This window comes from Ambystoma mexicanum, chromosome 2p (assembly GCF_040938575.1).
Source record: "Ambystoma mexicanum isolate Mex_15411 chromosome 2p, UKY_AmexF1_1, whole genome shotgun sequence".
NCBI lineage: Eukaryota > Metazoa > Chordata > Amphibia > Caudata > Ambystomatidae > Ambystoma > Ambystoma mexicanum.
This window is the reverse complement of record NC_090923.1, coordinates 705,533,863-705,550,751: the sequence shown is the minus strand read 5'-3', so window position 1 is coordinate 705,550,751 and position 16,889 is coordinate 705,533,863.

The window sequence follows — 16,889 nt, the reverse complement described above, 5'->3', positions numbered from 1 at the left end:
AGGGACATCATGGTAATGCATGTGCGACCAGTGATGTGTGACCCACATGGCTGTTGCATGTGTTCAAATGCCGCATGGGGAGCCCTATGCAGATTTTGAACATGAGAGCATGCCAGTCTCTGTACCTGGACATGGGTGGGGGTGAGGGATGGGTGCTGATGCCAGGTACATATATGGTAGCCATGTCTGTGTGCCTGACCTGCGTGTCTGTGACTTGTGCATGCCATGGATGCATGACACATGTGTGTGACAATGCACAGATTCAGTGAAGCAGCCAAATTACCCTTGTATCCGCTGTGTTTGGTGTGTTTGGGGCCAGATGGATGTGACTGAGGTGAAGTGTGTGCATGTGATAGGCATGAGCCATGATGCATGTGAGTTACATATCATTGAATGTTTCAAGAGTCCATTGGACATGCATGGAAATGTCCATGGCATGCACCATGCCTGTTACTGTGTGTGTTTTGCCTGGACTGACCCATGTGTTGTGGAGGGACATGATGGAAGTGTACTTTGACAGTGGTGCTCATCTGCTATTGCTTCCTGTCTAGGGGACCATTGTACAGTGCCCTGATGCTTGTGTTCTTTGTCTCCCTCTACGCAGCGGCTAGTGAAGAAGAGGGCGGAGACGGCGCTGTGGAGCAAGGCGGCGGGGATGCCCCCACAGCTGCAGCGGAAGGGGTGGGTGAGCCCCCACAGGGGCCTGCTACGGTGGGAGACGGTGAGGAGCAATCCAGGTTGGTGGTTTGCACAGAGGAGGAGGAGGCCGCCACTGGGGCACACATGGGGCCTGGTGGGGGCATCCCTGCTGGTGCAAGTGGTGCAGTCCAGGGCCAGGGGCAGGAGGCAGCACAGGTCACCGTCGAGGGGCCTGTGCATGTCGCTGTCCCTGACCCTGTGAGTGCACCACCATGCACCAGCAGGGATGCCCCGTCCCAGGCCCGTCCGCAGGTAGAGGGGATGTCCATGTCACCTGACTCCCCTCCACCTGCGGACGTGGGAACCCCTGGCCGTGCGGAGAAGGTCCTGATTGGGGTCGCGATGCGCACGGCTGTGATTCGTGATGCCGTGCGTGCTTCCCGGGAGGAGCACGCACGTCATCACGAAGTGCACCGTGCCGATGTGGCCCAATTGGGATCGGCCATGTTCGGGGGTTTCCTGCATGTGTTGGCCAATGTGGCGGCCCTCTCCTCCTCTGTGCAGGCTATCCACCAGTCGTTCTCCTTCGCGTCTTCCAGCCCAGATGCCACCGGGGCCCCCTGTGGACCTGCCCCAACCAATGCAGCCAGCTCGGTGGGGATCCCATCCCTGCCACAGTTGGGAGTCGGAGGTCCAGCAGGGGTGGACAACACAGCAACTGGACCCCAGCAGGTGGAAGATGTGACAGCATCATCAGGCAGGGCACGTGCACGACGGCGTCGGTGGTTTCCATCAGCTTGGATGCCGTCGTGCTGGCAGAGGCAGTGGCGTCGGAGGCAGCAGCGGGCTCGACGTAGGAGGCATCATGGCTCGGGGCCATCAAGATCAGAGGGGCAGGCATCGGCCGGAGGGCAGGGCAACCCTGGGATGGTGGTGTCTTCCGTGTGGGAGCAGTTGGTCCAGCGGATAGGTGCGGAGCGGCAGCGGGCAGAAGAGGAGCGGCTCGCCATGGTCAGGGCGGAGTTCTCCATGCGTCGGGCGTTGAGGCGGGCTGAGTGCCTCGAGGAAGCTCGCAGGGAGTTTGAGCTGAACATGGGGTTATCCCTGCGAGACCTCGGGGCCAGGACAGAGTCCCGCCTCCAGGACATCGACATGGAGTTCGATGATGCCCTGGCCAGCAACATCAACAAGTGAGCCGCAGGACTTGCCCGCTGCCTTTGTATATAGTTATATAGTTAGTTAGTGTTAGGTTTCCTTTATTTGTTTTTATTATTTTGGACCGCTCGGACAATGGCCACTTTTTTGTATATATTTTTTTCATTAGGTAGTAGTAGGTTTCCTTTATGGTGTTGGGCTCATGGACCCTGGTACATTCCTGTATTTAGTTTGTTTTTTGAAGGAACATTTCCTTTTTTTCATTATTGTGTTCACCATGTGGAAATGGTTTTTCATTCTTTTGCTTCTACTTGATATTGCTTTGGTCAACATTTGTTTTTGTATTCCTTTTTCGTTTTTTGATTTTTACTTTTGTTCTCCAACATGGACCATTTATTTTGTTATCCACATAGTTGTATGTTTGATTTGTTTACTTATTTTTAATCTTTAATACATTTTTTATTTTTACTTCCACTTGTGTTATTTTGTCTTTGGTTTCATACATGTCATGATATGGGTTTTGACATTCACTTGCAGCCATTGTGTATGTGTGTGTGACGGACATGTGTTCATTTACATACTTGCCATTGGGGTTGTGTCATGTAATTGCATTCACTATGTGGGTGGATGCAATCCTTGCCTGGGTGTTTGTGCTGGGTATGCTGCCCATTACTGCCATGATTGTGTATCGTCAGGACCTGGGGGCAGGGGGACATGGGTGGGGGCCTGGTGGAGGCTGCCCCTGGTGACTGGGGTGTGGGGGTGGTGGGAGACATGAGTGGGGGCCTGGTGGAGGGTGCCCCTGGTGGCTGGGGTGTGGGGGTGGTGGGAGACATGGGTGGGGGCCTGGTGGAGGCTGCCCCTGGTGGCTGGGGCGGTGGGGGTGGTGGTAGACATGAGTGGGGGCCTGGTGGAGGGTGCCCCTGCACTGCTGGGGTGTGGGGGTGGTGGGAGACATGGGTGGGGGCCTGGTGGAGGCTGCCCCTGGTGGCTGGGGGGGTGGGGTGGTGGTAGACATGAGTGGGGGCCTGGTGGAGGGTGCCCCTGCACTGCTGGGGTGTGGGGGTGGTGGGAGACATGAGTGGGGGCCTGGTGGAGGGTGCCCCTGCACTGCTGGGGTGTGGGGGTGGTGTGAGACATGAGTGGGGGCCTGGTGGAGGGTGCCCCTGGTGGCTGGGGTGTGGGGGTGGTGGGAGACATGGGTGGGGGCCTGGTGGAGGGTGCCCCTGGTGGCTGGGGGGTGGGGGTGGTGGTAGACATGAGTGGGGGCCTGGTGGAGGGTGCCCCTGCACTGCTGGGGTGTGGGGGTGGTGGGGGTGGTGGGAGACATGAGTGGGGGCCTGGTGGAGGGTGCCCCTGCACTGCTGGGGTGTGGGGGTGGTGGGAGACATGAGTGGGGGCCTGGTGGAGGGTGCCCCTGCACTGCTGGGGTGTGGGGGTGGTGGGAGACATGAGTGGGGGCCTGGTGGAGGGTGCCCCTGGTGGCTGGGGGGGTGGGGGTGGTGGTAGACATGAGTGGGGGCCTGGTGGAGGGTGCCCCTGCACTGCTGGGGTGTGGGGGTGGTGGGAGACATGAGTGGGGGCCTGGTGGAGGGTGCCCCTGCACTGCTGGGGTGTGGGGGTGGTGGGAGACATGATTGGGGGCCTGGTGGAGGGTGCCCCTGCACTGCTGGGGTGTGGGGGTGGTGGGAGACATGAGTGGGGGCCTGGTGGAGGGTGCCCCTGCACTGCTGGGGTGTGGGGGTGGTGTGAGACATGAGTGGGGGCCTGGTGGAGGGTGCCCCTGGTGGCTGGGGTGTGGGGGTGGTGGGAGACATGGGTGGGGGCCTGGTGGAGGGTGCCCCTGGTGGCTGGGGGGGGTGGGGGTGGTGGTAGACATGAGTGGGGGCCTGGTGGAGGGTGCCCCTGCACTGCTGGGGTGTGGGGGTGGTGGTAGACATGAGTGGGGGCCTGCTGGCAGGTGCTCCACAGTGCTGGGGGGTGGGGGTGGTGGGGGACATGAGTTGGACATGGGTGGGGGCCTGCTGGCAGGTGCCCCACAGTGCTGGGGGGTGGGGGTGCAAGGGGACATGAGTTGGTGTTCATTAGTTCAAGGAGACATGTGCCTTTGCTGGGGGGCATGCCCATGTTGGGTGGGCTGCCTGCGGGACATGACCAGGGATGCAGGGTAGTCCCTTGTGGTGTGGGCTGCCTGCAGGGGCCGTGGAGGGTGTACAGGGTACACCTGGGAGGACCCACACTGTCAAATCACATGTGGGACTCCCCGGCACCCCTGAAATACACGTATCGTGCAGAAATCGCGTGTAAAACTTCCCGCGCACCCCTGAAATACACGCGCCCAGGCTATTCGCGTGTGGAACTTCCCGCGCACCCCTGAAATACACGCGCCCAGGCTATTCGCGTGTGGAACTCCCCGCGCACCCCTGAAATACACGCGCCCAGGCTATTCGCGTGTGGAACTTCCCGCGCACCCCTGAAATACACGCGCCCGGGATATTCGCGTGTGGAACTTCCCGCGCACCCCTCAAATACACGCGCCCAGGCTATTCGCGTGTGGAACTTCCCGCGCACCCCTCAAATACACGCGCCCAGGCTATTCGCGTGTGGAACTTCCCGCGCACCCCTGGAATACACGTAGCCCGCTCCCCCAGGCCCGATCGCGTGAGGAACTTCACGCGAACCCCTGTAATACACGTAGCCCGCTCCCCCAGGCCCGAGCGCGTGAGGAACTTCATGCGAACCCCTGTAATACACGTAGCCCGCTCCCCCAGGCCCGATCGCGTGTGAAACTTCACGCGAACCCCTGAAATACACGTAGCACGCTCCCCCAGGCCCGATCGCGTGAGGAACTTCACGCGAACCCCTGTAATACACGTAGCCCGCTCCCCCAGGCCCGATCGCGTGTGAAACTTCACGCGAACCCCTGAAATACACGTAGCACGCTCCCCCAGGCCCGATCGCGTGAGAAACTTCACGCGAACCCCTGAAATACACGTAGCCCGCTCCCCCAGGCCCGATCGCGTGAATAACTTCACGCGAACCCCTGTGATGCACGTACCCTGCAAATCGCATGTGAGGCTTCCCGTGCACCCCGGTATACACGCACACGTATTTTTTGTCAGCGGGTGTCCGTGTTTGTGGGTACCCCTTTGCACGTAATTTTTCCTGGAGGGCCACAGTATGGGACATTCATCATGGCAGTATATAGGTGCTATTTGTTGGCGCACCTTTTGGCGCACATTTCTTACAGCCGCAGAGACGCTACCGCCTGCTTTCTTGTGGCGGTCGTGTTTGTGCCTGTGCGCTGGTTTGAGCGTGCGCTTTTTTCACCTATTCTATTCCATGAATACGTGTTGTAGGCGAGCGTGTGGGCGTTCCGCGCACATGTGCCCTGTACTTCCCCCGTGACGCCCACGTTTTGGCAAGTTGTTCCCCATTCCGAGTGTTACGCCCGTGTTCCGCCTACTTTTGTTGCGTGCGCTGCGCTATGTGCGAATTTCGCTGTGGCCTGTGCGATCTTCGCTGTGACCTGACGCACGCTGTTAGATGGCCTGTGCGCCAACGTGCGCCGCGCACTTTTTTATCGCACATCCGCTGGTTTTCTCGCGTACGGCCTTCCATGAATCGACGTGCGCTGCTTTTCGTGCGATTTTCGCACTTGCACTGCGATTTTCGCTATTCCACTGCGATTCGCACGTTTTTGCCCACTTGCGCCGCGCTAATTATTCCATGAATCGGCCTGTAAGTGTCTTGTTGTTTTTCTTTCAAACTGCTCTGCATAGGATTGCTGGGGAGTGTACTAATGCATGGATGTATGTGTGGTTCAATTTGGTATGTTTTTTCTCCCTAATCACCCGTAATCCTATGCAATTTTGAACCCTGTACCCTTTAGTCGGTGTTCCTGCTTCCCGTACCTATCCAAGCAACGTTCCCTGACTCTCTTTCCCCGCTGGGGTTGCGGATGCCTGTGTAAGCCCCGAACCTGCTGGTGCCAAAACCCTAGAGGGGGTGGTTGGTTCGTACCACTCCTGAGCCTGGACTACAGAAGGCCATGACAATGATGTCCAAGTTTGTTTGGATTGTGTATGTGTTCATGCAGGTAGTACATTTTCGTGCATTCCCTAGTTGTGTCATTCCTCCTCCCCTCTCCTGCCACTCATTCCAGTCATCCAGTGTGTCACCTGTCCCGACTGCATATCCCTGAACCTCCTTCCCCACCAGGGTCTCAGGGGCCTGTGTGAGTTTGACCTTGCAGGCACCCGGGACATATTGGGGGTGGTTGTTTCGTGGCATTCCCGCGCCTGTACAGGGGACCTGTGACAGTACACATCCGTTCATGGTGCATCATCCTATGTCATGTACCACACATGTTTCACATCCTGTTGTGACATTGTTTTACTGTGCTACCTTGGTTGTTGCATCATTGTGGTAGTACTTGGCCTTTGTGAGGTACTGCTATGTCAAGTCATCTACTGGAGGGTGTTCTGGTTCATTTTTCTGGCTTAGATTTTGTGATTTTGGACATGAGTGTGGATTATGAGGGTGCAGGCACCTTTTTACACACAAGGTGGGAGATGGTGACGAAGGGTAAAGGTGATCCTGTGGCCAGGTGGAATTGAGGTTTGAAGGCTCCATGACCCAGGTGCAGTTGTTCAGTGGGTCATGGTCATTTGTGAGGGAGGGGGGGGGGTTGTTGTTGATAGTTGCCGTGCCCTGCAGTGTGATGGGAACTCTGACATTGTAATGGTGGTATCCTATGTACATGTTGTGTTCTGCTGATCAATGCCTGTTCATGTGTTGTGTTTACCTTTCAGGCGCGAGGGGATAGTTGTGGTTTGACATGCTGGGGTGTACACATGGTGAATGTTCACATGTGTTGTGTAGAGAACACTAATGGTCACTTGAGTGCACATGCATATGTGGAGTGCATGTCCTTGCAGAACCACACACTTGCACTCTGATGCACTACATATACTCCCACCCTTGCATATCCATGTGTACACTGTTTGCCTTCTGGTGCCCACTGTGTCCCTGCAGCACATGTTCTGTGACCGATTATGGATCCTGTCCATGCCTAATTTGCTGTTTGATGTGGTCTGTCACTTAGATGTGATGCTCAGGGTGTGCATCACACACAATGGCTGTTCACTGTGCTGTGCACTGAGCAGTGTGTTGTTGCAGGAGTAGGACACAGCACACATGAGCTGCAGTGTTGATTTTGCAATGCACAATGTGCATGTAGACAAGCATTCATTGTTATGTTACGTCTACAACTCTTGTAATGCATTTGGAAATGACTTATTTTGGGTGGGAGATTTTGTTGGTCTGTCTTTTCATCTGATTCCGGGTCAGGCATCATTGTCTGATGCCACTGTACATTTAGGACATGGCAATGTGTACCTTATCGTTACTGTGTTGCTGTATGGGTATTGCTTGCCATGTCATGTTGTGGTTTGGGAGGGTTTGAGTGACATGACAGTGATGGCCATGGCCTGTTTTGCAGGTGTGTGTGATGCACACCTTGCATGTCAGGGTCATCCGCTTCTCAGAGCAACTAGCTGGGGGTATATCTCTCTCTGCGGCTGGGCCCTCCCTCTGGAACAGCCTTCCTGCCTCACTTGAACTTGAGGGGAACCATCTCCAGTTCTGGAAGCACCTCAAGACCTTCCTCTTGGCTTCTGCTTTCTCTCTGCCTCTCCCTTGCAGAATTCTTCACTGGAACTGCACTGGAGCTGCAACTGGGCCACTCTCACCGACCTCGGTCCCTGGCCCAGCCACTCTCCACTTGCACTGCCTCCCTGGCAACCCCTGCACTGCGGTACTGTCTCTCTATCCCTACAGCCCACCCTTCCCAGCACTTGTCTGCACTTACCTTTGCAGTTGCCACCAGCCGACCTATGTATTTTTTTTTTGGTCTACTTCCCCTGTACTGCACTCCCCCCCCTTCCCCTTGCACTTTTCCCTTCCCCCTACCCATGCACTTGCACAATCTAAATGACACCTGGCCTATTAGTACCGTTGTCTGTCTTCCCTTGTTCCCCCCTCCCTGCCTCATCGCACCTTGAAATACTTGTGCATAGGCCATATCATGTCATATGTCATATGTGTGCCTTTTGGTCACACGGGATAGCTTGTGTTTAAGTAGCTAGGGATGCAGACGATGTGGCACTTCCATGGCAACTATCTCAGGGTGGTAGGGTTGTGACAGTTGACTGTCTCTTTGTCATCATCGATTGTCACCTGGTATGTGCCAGGCCTGTGTGCACTCCGCAGGGGTGGGAGTTTAGGTGAAAAATGTGGTGACAAGCTGGGTCTGGGCTTCGTCTCCACGTGCCCTGTCCCCTCCCATGGGCAGTGCCTGTGTCTGTGGTTGGGGATGTGGGGGCATCACCATGTCCACCGGGACGCCCTGCCGTGTTGCAACATTGTGCAGGACACATGCTGCCACAATGATCCTGCACACTACTGGTGGTGCATAGAGTAGTTGCCCGCCAGAGCGGTCAAGGGAGCGGAAACGTGACTTGAGCACTCCGAATGTGCGCTCCACTATGCCCCTGGTTGCAGTATGGGCGACGTTGTATTTTACCTGGGGTGGTGTGGTGGGGTTCCGGATTGGCGTCATCATGTGGTTGCTCAGAGGGTAGGCACTGTCCCCTGGGGAGGTGATAATATTTGTGATTATTAGGTTTTGGATATTCGTCTGTGTGTGACTTGCATGCATGTGCAAGGGCATTTGTACTGACCTAGGAGCCATGTGTCGCCATGCTGCCCAGCTTGCAGGGCCCGGCTCAGGGCAGACATTCTGTATATGAAACTGTCATGGGTGGAGCCAGGGTAGTTTGCATAGACAGAGGTGATGATTCCCTTTGCATCGCATACCACCTGTACATTGATGGAATGCCAGTGCTTGCAGTTTCGGTAGATGTGCTTAGTGGCCCTAGGTGGACATAGGGCCACATGGGTGCAATCTATGGCACCGAGCACTTTGGGGAAGTGTGCCACCCTGAAAAAATCCAGGACAACGGCCTGCCTTTCTGCGGGTGTTCTGGGCATGTATATGTGCCTGCGAACTGAGGGGCGCGCTGTCATGATTGCCAGTACCTGGTGTAGGCAGCGTGACTGCGTGGCCTGTGAGACCCCCCCCCACTATGGCAGTGGTCCGCTGAAATGACCCAGTGGCCAAAAAATGCAGGACATTGAGCAGCTTCTCCAAGGGGCTCAATGCTTGGGAGCAAAGGGTGGGGGATATAAGGTCATCTTCCCACTCCCTGACCAGGTCTAGGATGATATGGGGTGGAAACCTATACCTGCCATAGACCTGGTCGTCAGGCATCCCAAAAAGGCTTGTCCGTGGTGCGAAAATGCGTGCCCTGGCTATTCTCCTCCTCCTGCGGTGTCCCACGATCAGTGCTGCGACAAATGGGGCATTCATCGTAGCTGTATATACGCGTTTGTTGTTTGCGCGCACTTTTATACTGTGCACGGGGACGCTTCCGCCTGCCTTCGTGTGGCGGACGTGTTGACGCCTGTGCGCGTCTTTTGCCGTGCGCGGGTTTCCCGTATTCGGATCCATGAATACGGGTTGTTCGCGTGCGTGTGGGCGTTCCGTGTAGTTCCCTGCAGTACTTCCCCAGTTACGCCTTCTTTTTCACGCGTTGTTCCCCATTCTGCGTGTTACGCCCACTGTTCCGCCCACTTAGGTTGTGTGCGCCGCGCTATGTGCGCTTTTGCTGTGCGCGTAGCGCACGCCATGTATGCCTGCATGCGCCATGGCTGGATTGGGCGCACGGACAGCGGGAAACACGCGCAGCGTCTTCCTTGAATCGCATGCGTGCGCTGCGTTTCTCACGCTTGCGCCTGCTTGCGCATGGATTTTCGGCACACGTTTGTTCCATGAATCGGCCCCTATAATCCTCGAGAGCCCCTGGACCAGATGGGCTTGCGAATGTGGTAATTAAACGTAATCCAATGAAATGGGCAATTTTATTATTTAAATTACTCACCTCCATATGGGAGAGTGATGATATACCAGAGAGTTGGAGAACATATGTTTGAATTCCCATTCATAAAAAGGAATACAATCAACTCCCTCTAACTACAAATTACTTGCAATGTCTGATATATGTTGCAAGATCTTTAGCTCGTTACTAAAAATTATTAACAAATGGGTTAAGGAGAATAATCGTATTCTCTAACAGCAAACTGGATTTAGGTCAGGACAAGGTGTTTACCCTTAATGATCTTATATCTGATATTGTCTGGCACACTGAAGGTAGCTTAGTTCTGTATTTTATAGATTATAGCAGAGCTTTCGATTGTGTTCATCGTGAAAGGCTTTGGTATAAACTACAGGTTTGGGGTATTTGTCCTTTGGTTCTACATTTTTTTAAGGCAATGGCCCTCATTACGACCCTGGCGGAAAGTGACTGACCGGACCGCAACAGCGTAAATAGCGTTTCCGCCATTGCACAAAGGAGCAAAGTGCGGCCCATTCCGACCCATCGGGCACGAGCACCACGGCATGGCGGAAGTGCAAAGTCCGCGATGGCGGAAATGACCCCAAAACGGCCCACACCGCCGCCGTACGGCGCCCTAGGTGCAATACCGCCACCCATCACAGCGGACACCGCAGAGTGCGCCTACCGGAAAGTACGGTGACCGGAAATATACGGAAACGGAAGTTAAAACATGGTCCCGGAACGGGAAACATCCCGCCGTACACCTATAAAACCACAAAAACCACACAACCACTAAAAACACTACCCCGAGACACACCCCAACCCGTCATCCACCCTAGCGAAACCAAGAAAAATGGGAAAAGTAGCGAAGAAAGCGTGCGACCGCAAGCGGCAGGTCCACTTCTCCCGTGAGGAACTCACCGTGCTAACAGAGACCCTCCAGGAGAATGCTGCCGTCGTCTTCTCCACGCAAATGACCAGGACGGCACTTGCGAACAAGAAGGCCATATGGGCTCTGGTGGCACAGCGGGTAAGCGCGGTGGGGACCGCACCCCGCAACCCACAGCAATGCAGAAAGCGGTGGGACGACCTGCGGATACGCGTCCGCAGCATACTCTCTGCCAACCGCAACATTGCCACAGCCACCGGGGGAGGTCCTGAATCACCCATCAAGTTGACCCCCTGGGAAGAAATCTGTGCCTCCACCATCGGAATGGAGAGCATAGAGGGAGTCGGAGGGATGGAGAAAGGAGTGCAGACATCAGAAGAATCAGGTAGGTGGGCCAGATAAAACAATGCTAAATCCACAATGTCCAATCATGTGAAGTACCATGTGTCCACATAGTGCAACAGAAACACATGTCCAGGAGAACGTCCACACACATCGCCCTGATAGCGCACTTTAAAACCACAATAAATACATAAATAATTAAAAACCCCTAAAACACCCACCACACGTCCAGCAGGCACACCCTAACTGCAGGCTGCCAAACAACTGCACCCTCACCCACACACAAATAAAAGCACCTCCAAGGCACCGACCCAAATCACCCTCATGTACCACCCCAATGCATGTGATACAATGCCATTCCAATACCCACAGACCCATTAATAACCCTCGCCCTCCTTTACTCCACCACAGGGTCCGATCCAAACGACGAGCATCAGGACACCCCTACCAGCACACCTGCAAAGAGGGCCAAGACCAACGGCCAAAGACCCTCCACCTCAGCTGCACGCATCAAGACACGGCAGCAGCACAAATCAGGTGGCAGCACAGAGGAGGGAACATCAACAGGCACCCCAGCAGCCAGCATGCCCACAACACCACCACCACAGGTCCCCCCAACGGATGCCACAGAAGGCACTGCCTCTGGTGGCAGCAGCACCATAGGTGACACCCCATTGATGGCAGCATGCTCCGACACAGAAGACGGGGATGTCGAAGTCAGATCCATCCATGACCTGTCCCATTCCCCCTGTCTGTCCCATCCCGTACAACATGAGGATACCACGCAGGGGCACCCACAAGACGACGACTGGCCATCCCCCCCAAGCCCTGTGGCAAGGCAACATGAGGTCAACAGCCCCTCTGTGACACCCCCGCAAATGGCCATGGCCCAGCAGAGGCAACAGTCCCTCGACCAGTTAATCGTGCAACAGCAGCAACTGGCCACGCTCCTCAAGGACCATGCCGATGAATGTGGGCGCACTAAGTCAGACATAGAAACATCAACTGAGACACTCAGGGCAGAAATGGAGAGAAGTACAGAGACACTAAGGGCACAAATGGAGAGTAGCACCGAGAGCCTGAGAGTCCAGATGGAGAGAAGCACCGAGAGCCTGAGGGGGGAACTGCATGCGACGTCCAAAGACGTATGTGCCGAACTTGCCGCAGTGCGCCGTGTGCTCACTGAGCTCTCACAAACCCTTAGGGACATGCATGGACGTGAGCAGGCAGACACATCATCCGTAGCAAGTTCCGTCCAGGGCAGCCCCCAACGTAGATCTGGGAGGAACCTGCGCTCCACAGGCAGGGGTGCCCCTGACACCCGCAGAGGGGGCTTGCAATAGCGACAGCCCACTGACAATGAGCATCTTTGGACACTGGTGTTCGGGGGGAGGTAGGAGGGTGGAGGGGGTGTGTTGGGCTCACTTGGGTGGCGGGTCGATAGGGTGTTCAACATGATATCACATATGCCATAAACAGTGCACGATCAACCAATGAGATGTGTGGACAATGATCTTTGTGTACTAGGCCATCATAGGCGTACAGTCCATATTGTGCATGTACCAGACACACACAGTGCCACGAGTCCCGTGTCTATGTATCAGCCACCAGGCGTGAGTGCTAGAAGCATGCATCAATGAGATGCTGACGAATGTCACGGCCCTCCGGTGCCTCGCAGACTCCTTGAGGTGCTGCCACATCCCCACCCTCATCATGACCATCATCAGGTGCTTGCAGTTCTGCGTCAGGGGGCATGGGCACATTTCTACGTACGCACATGTTGTGGAGCATGACACATGCCATGACCATCTTTGCAACCTTCTCATGGCGGTACAGGAGTGCCCCGCCAGACCTGCTGAGGCAGCGGAAACGAGTCTTCAGTAGGCCGAATGCCTGTTGAATGACTACACCGGTACGTGAGTGGGCATGGTTGTAGTCCTCCTCATGCTGGTCCCGTGGGTTCCGGACTGGTGTGAGGAGCCATCTCTTCAGTGGATACCCAGCATCACCTGTATGTGGACGATAAACGTATGATGTGGAATGCCATTGCTACGTACGCACACCCCCCCCCTTCCTGCCAGTTCATTGCCGCATCACATACCCCACATCATCATGCATGAAATGAGACTCACCGAGTAGCCAGGATCTGTTCCCTGCGTGTCGCTCCATGTAGCGTGGTATAGTAGAGTTCCTCAAGACCATAGAATCATGGGTTGATCCAGGGAATCTGGCACAAAATGTGTAATGATCCTGTTGGAGTCACACACCATTTGTACATTCAGGGAATGAAATTGTTTTCGGTTGCGGTACTGGGCCTCCATGGCATGTGGGACGACCAATTCCACATGGGTGCAGTCGATGGCACCAATGCAACCCGGTATGCCGGCAAGTGCATGGAATCCCACTTTTGTGTTGGTAATTTCCTGCTCCGAGCGTGGTAGAGAGATGTAGTCGTCTGCGTGCTGCAGGAGGGCATCGAGCACTTGCAATAGTGTCCGTGAGAACAGTGGCTGAGAAATGCCATGCAACTGTCCGACTGTGTGCTGGTAGGTGCCTGTGGCCAGGAAGTGTAGTACAGACACCACCTTCAGTAGGGGTGGGATGGCGGTTGGGCTATCTATCATGCTGACAAGGTCAACGTGTGTCATGTCCACTATTGCGGCTATGGTGTCCCGGTCCAAACGGTAGAGGGTGTGGATCTGCTCATCAGTGAGGTTGAACGGATGTGCTCGGAGGCGTGGGATTGCGGGCTGCCTGCGTGGTGGTAGTGGCTGTGCTGGCGGCCCTTGCTGGCCCTGCCTTGGCCTCCTCCTGCGTCTCCTCCGTGCGGCCGGTTGTAGTTGGTGTTCGTCTTCTTCTTGGAGTTGGAGTACTTGCAGTGCTATCAGGTCCCCCAGGGCCAACATCGCGAGTCCTGCCGGTAGCATTTCGGAGTGGGTGTGGTTGTGGGAGGAGACTGGGTGTGCAATTTATGTGTTTTCAGGCTGTATGGCCTCCACCTGTGGTGATTCATTCCACCTGTGCAAGCTGCTCTCCCCTTTGGCCGAGCACGTCCCGCACACAACGCTGCAATTCGAGGAATGGCATCTTGCTATTGCAATCATGTATTTGTACCCGATGGCCGTGTAACATTTGTTGATATGTACATTCGGCTATGGTCCCATTGTTTCACATACAATCTTAGCAGTCGCGAACAGACTTGTGATGGGTCAGTGGAACGTAGTACTCGAGTAACGGTGGGCCCTCATGCATCACTGTACCGAGTTGCACCGACGGGCGGGGCGTCCCATTAGTGGGCGATGGCAGTTGCCATTTTCACACACAGCCGCACTAGATGGATTAATTTGTGATTTCAAACGGCCACAGAGGCCTTTTCGACGTGATGTTGCAAATGAGGAATTCGAAGGGCGGCGCTTTCGGTTTTCAGCTAGCGCCGGGGAGATGCCCACAGGTCTGACTGCAAATATAACGTTCTTTTGTTCGATGTCCTTGAGACAGGGGCCATGGCGAGGAAGCAATGATTGATATGAATAGTTTTGGATGCGCAATAGTGACGTGGCCGATGAGGCCGGACGTTCCCAAATACATGTAACTTCACAACACTGGAATTACGGGCTGGGGCACTGTGGATTTTGCAGGCTGCATAACGCACAGACTCAATGGAAATTTCGAATGTTTTGTGAGTAAATATTCAGGCGTTTTTATAACAGGATGAGGGAATGATGAATGGATGCATGGGCAGGTGATTTGATACAGGGTTTGCCATGTACAGGGCTTCTTGGAATCTATCCGCCTCCCCTGCGCTATGTGATGCAGGGCTGCCATAGTGGGACCATCGTCTATCTGGCCTTGTTGAGCCCTCCCTGTCTCGACGCGCCTTCAGACACTTGTGTCCATGCACGTTAACATTCCCATCTGATGGAATCTGTTTTGACAGACGCATGCACAGGTACACTCGTTTGTGATGGTGTTTACACCTCGATATAGATAGTTATGAGTCGCAAGTGGTTTCGGGGTGGTGATGATCCTTTCGAGTGGGCTAGCATGCATATGACTGTGGATTTAGTGTGATCATTGAAGTGAGTTGTTCGAATGTAGTTCTGATGGCCATTCTGTTCTTTTTCTTTTCTTTTGGTTGACAGGTATCTCCTCCCCTTTTGCCACTGCCATCTGTATGCCACTCCTGCAGATGGCGTTTACTCCCGACACCTGCTGCTTGGTGTTAATCAGTGGAGCAGCATTACGATCTTATGGGACGATCGCCAATGGGCCACATGCCCTTACGCAGTACTAGTGGCTCGGAGCAACATTTCGGCCTTTCAGCTGGACTAGTGCCTCCCCATTGGGACGGGCCTGCGGTTCTGTGCGCTTCCATGTTGCCTTTTCGTACGTGAATGTGGCTCTGTGTACCATGATGGAACAGGGCGTCACACAAGTAGTAGCTGGTCATTCCTTGCGGATGCAGCCCACAATGGTGATATGTGTTTTGGAGTTCATGGACTAATGGCTGTATGGGCTTGGTGATTTAGTTGTGCATTAAATTTCTATTCTGATATGGGCCGTGTAGCGTTCTTCTTTGCGAGTGATGTGGCATATTCCTATTGGGGAGCGATGTATTGTGAGGAGATCTGCATTGGGTTCCAGCTTCGGAGTTTAGTCGCGTGGTACTGTGCTGGGCGCGTTTGCCTACGGAGCCCAGTGAGGTCAGGGATGGGGGCTGCCAATATGACTGTTTGAATGTTGTCATGCTCAGGGGCGGGGGAATGGGTTTTGTGTAACAGATGCCGGTCAGCCAGGTGGACTGGTGGAATGTTGTGATTTTCGGAATATTGCTGATCACAGGTGCCTGTGTTTGCGTGCGTTTCTGGGGGGGGGACTGTGGTCATGTCCATTGGAATGGCTTCTGTATTCGTGCCATATGTGCCCTGCAGCTCCCATTGGCCCCTCTTGTGTTTCTTTTGTTCGTTGGCATGCATGGGTGACTTGTACATTTCATTGGTTGCATTGTGACTTCATTGCACCTACGGGGAGTTGTACTTTGTGGGCAGGGAGCGGTGTACAGGCACTCAGTGGGGCCGTTTACGGTTGATTCGCGATGCCGTACTTCTCACCATGGCGGATTGGTGCTTTCCGCCATGCTTGATGGCGTTAGGTACATGTCCGCTAGGGTCGGAATTCGCGTACCCTTGCGCCATGGTGGTATTTACGGTTTGGCATGGCGCGCGCGCGCGTATTTGGTGCAGTTAGCGTTGGCGTTCACTACGGTGTCGCTAATGGCTTCGTAATTTGCGGTGACGGGTCATAGTCGCACCGAGCGCTATTCGATGGCGGTATTGCATTTCCGCCATCGTTTTTCGGATTCCGCCAGGGTCGTAATGAGGGCCAATGTATTCAGCCACTACGGTTTCTATTTGTATTGACTGGAGCGGATCTCTTACATCTCCTGTAAATACAAACAAAAGTTTAAAACAGGGCTCTGTGATCACCCCTGTTTTTCATAATTTATGTGAGGCTGATATGAACTGGATGCGCTGAGTAACTATCCTAAAAAGAATGAACTTGTTAGTAACATAAAAAAGACCAAGGTAATGATGATAGGTGAACAATCCAGGAAAAAAAGAAAGCCTTTTTTGTGGAGGTTTAATAAGGAAGATTTGGAGGTAATGATTATTTATCCTTATCTGGGAAGGCCTATTGTAAACCGACCCTCAGTATTGTTGTACGAAAACACTTTATCAGGCAAGCTGACTAATAGATGGAATGTCATTAAAAGATATGTCGCCAAAAGGGGTGGATACTCAATAGAAGGGTTTCTTGAAATGCATTATTCTGGGAATTGTACATGCTCTGGAAATTCTTGAAGAGAAAAATGTTGTTTTGCTTGATAAACGTAAAGGTAGGCTGTG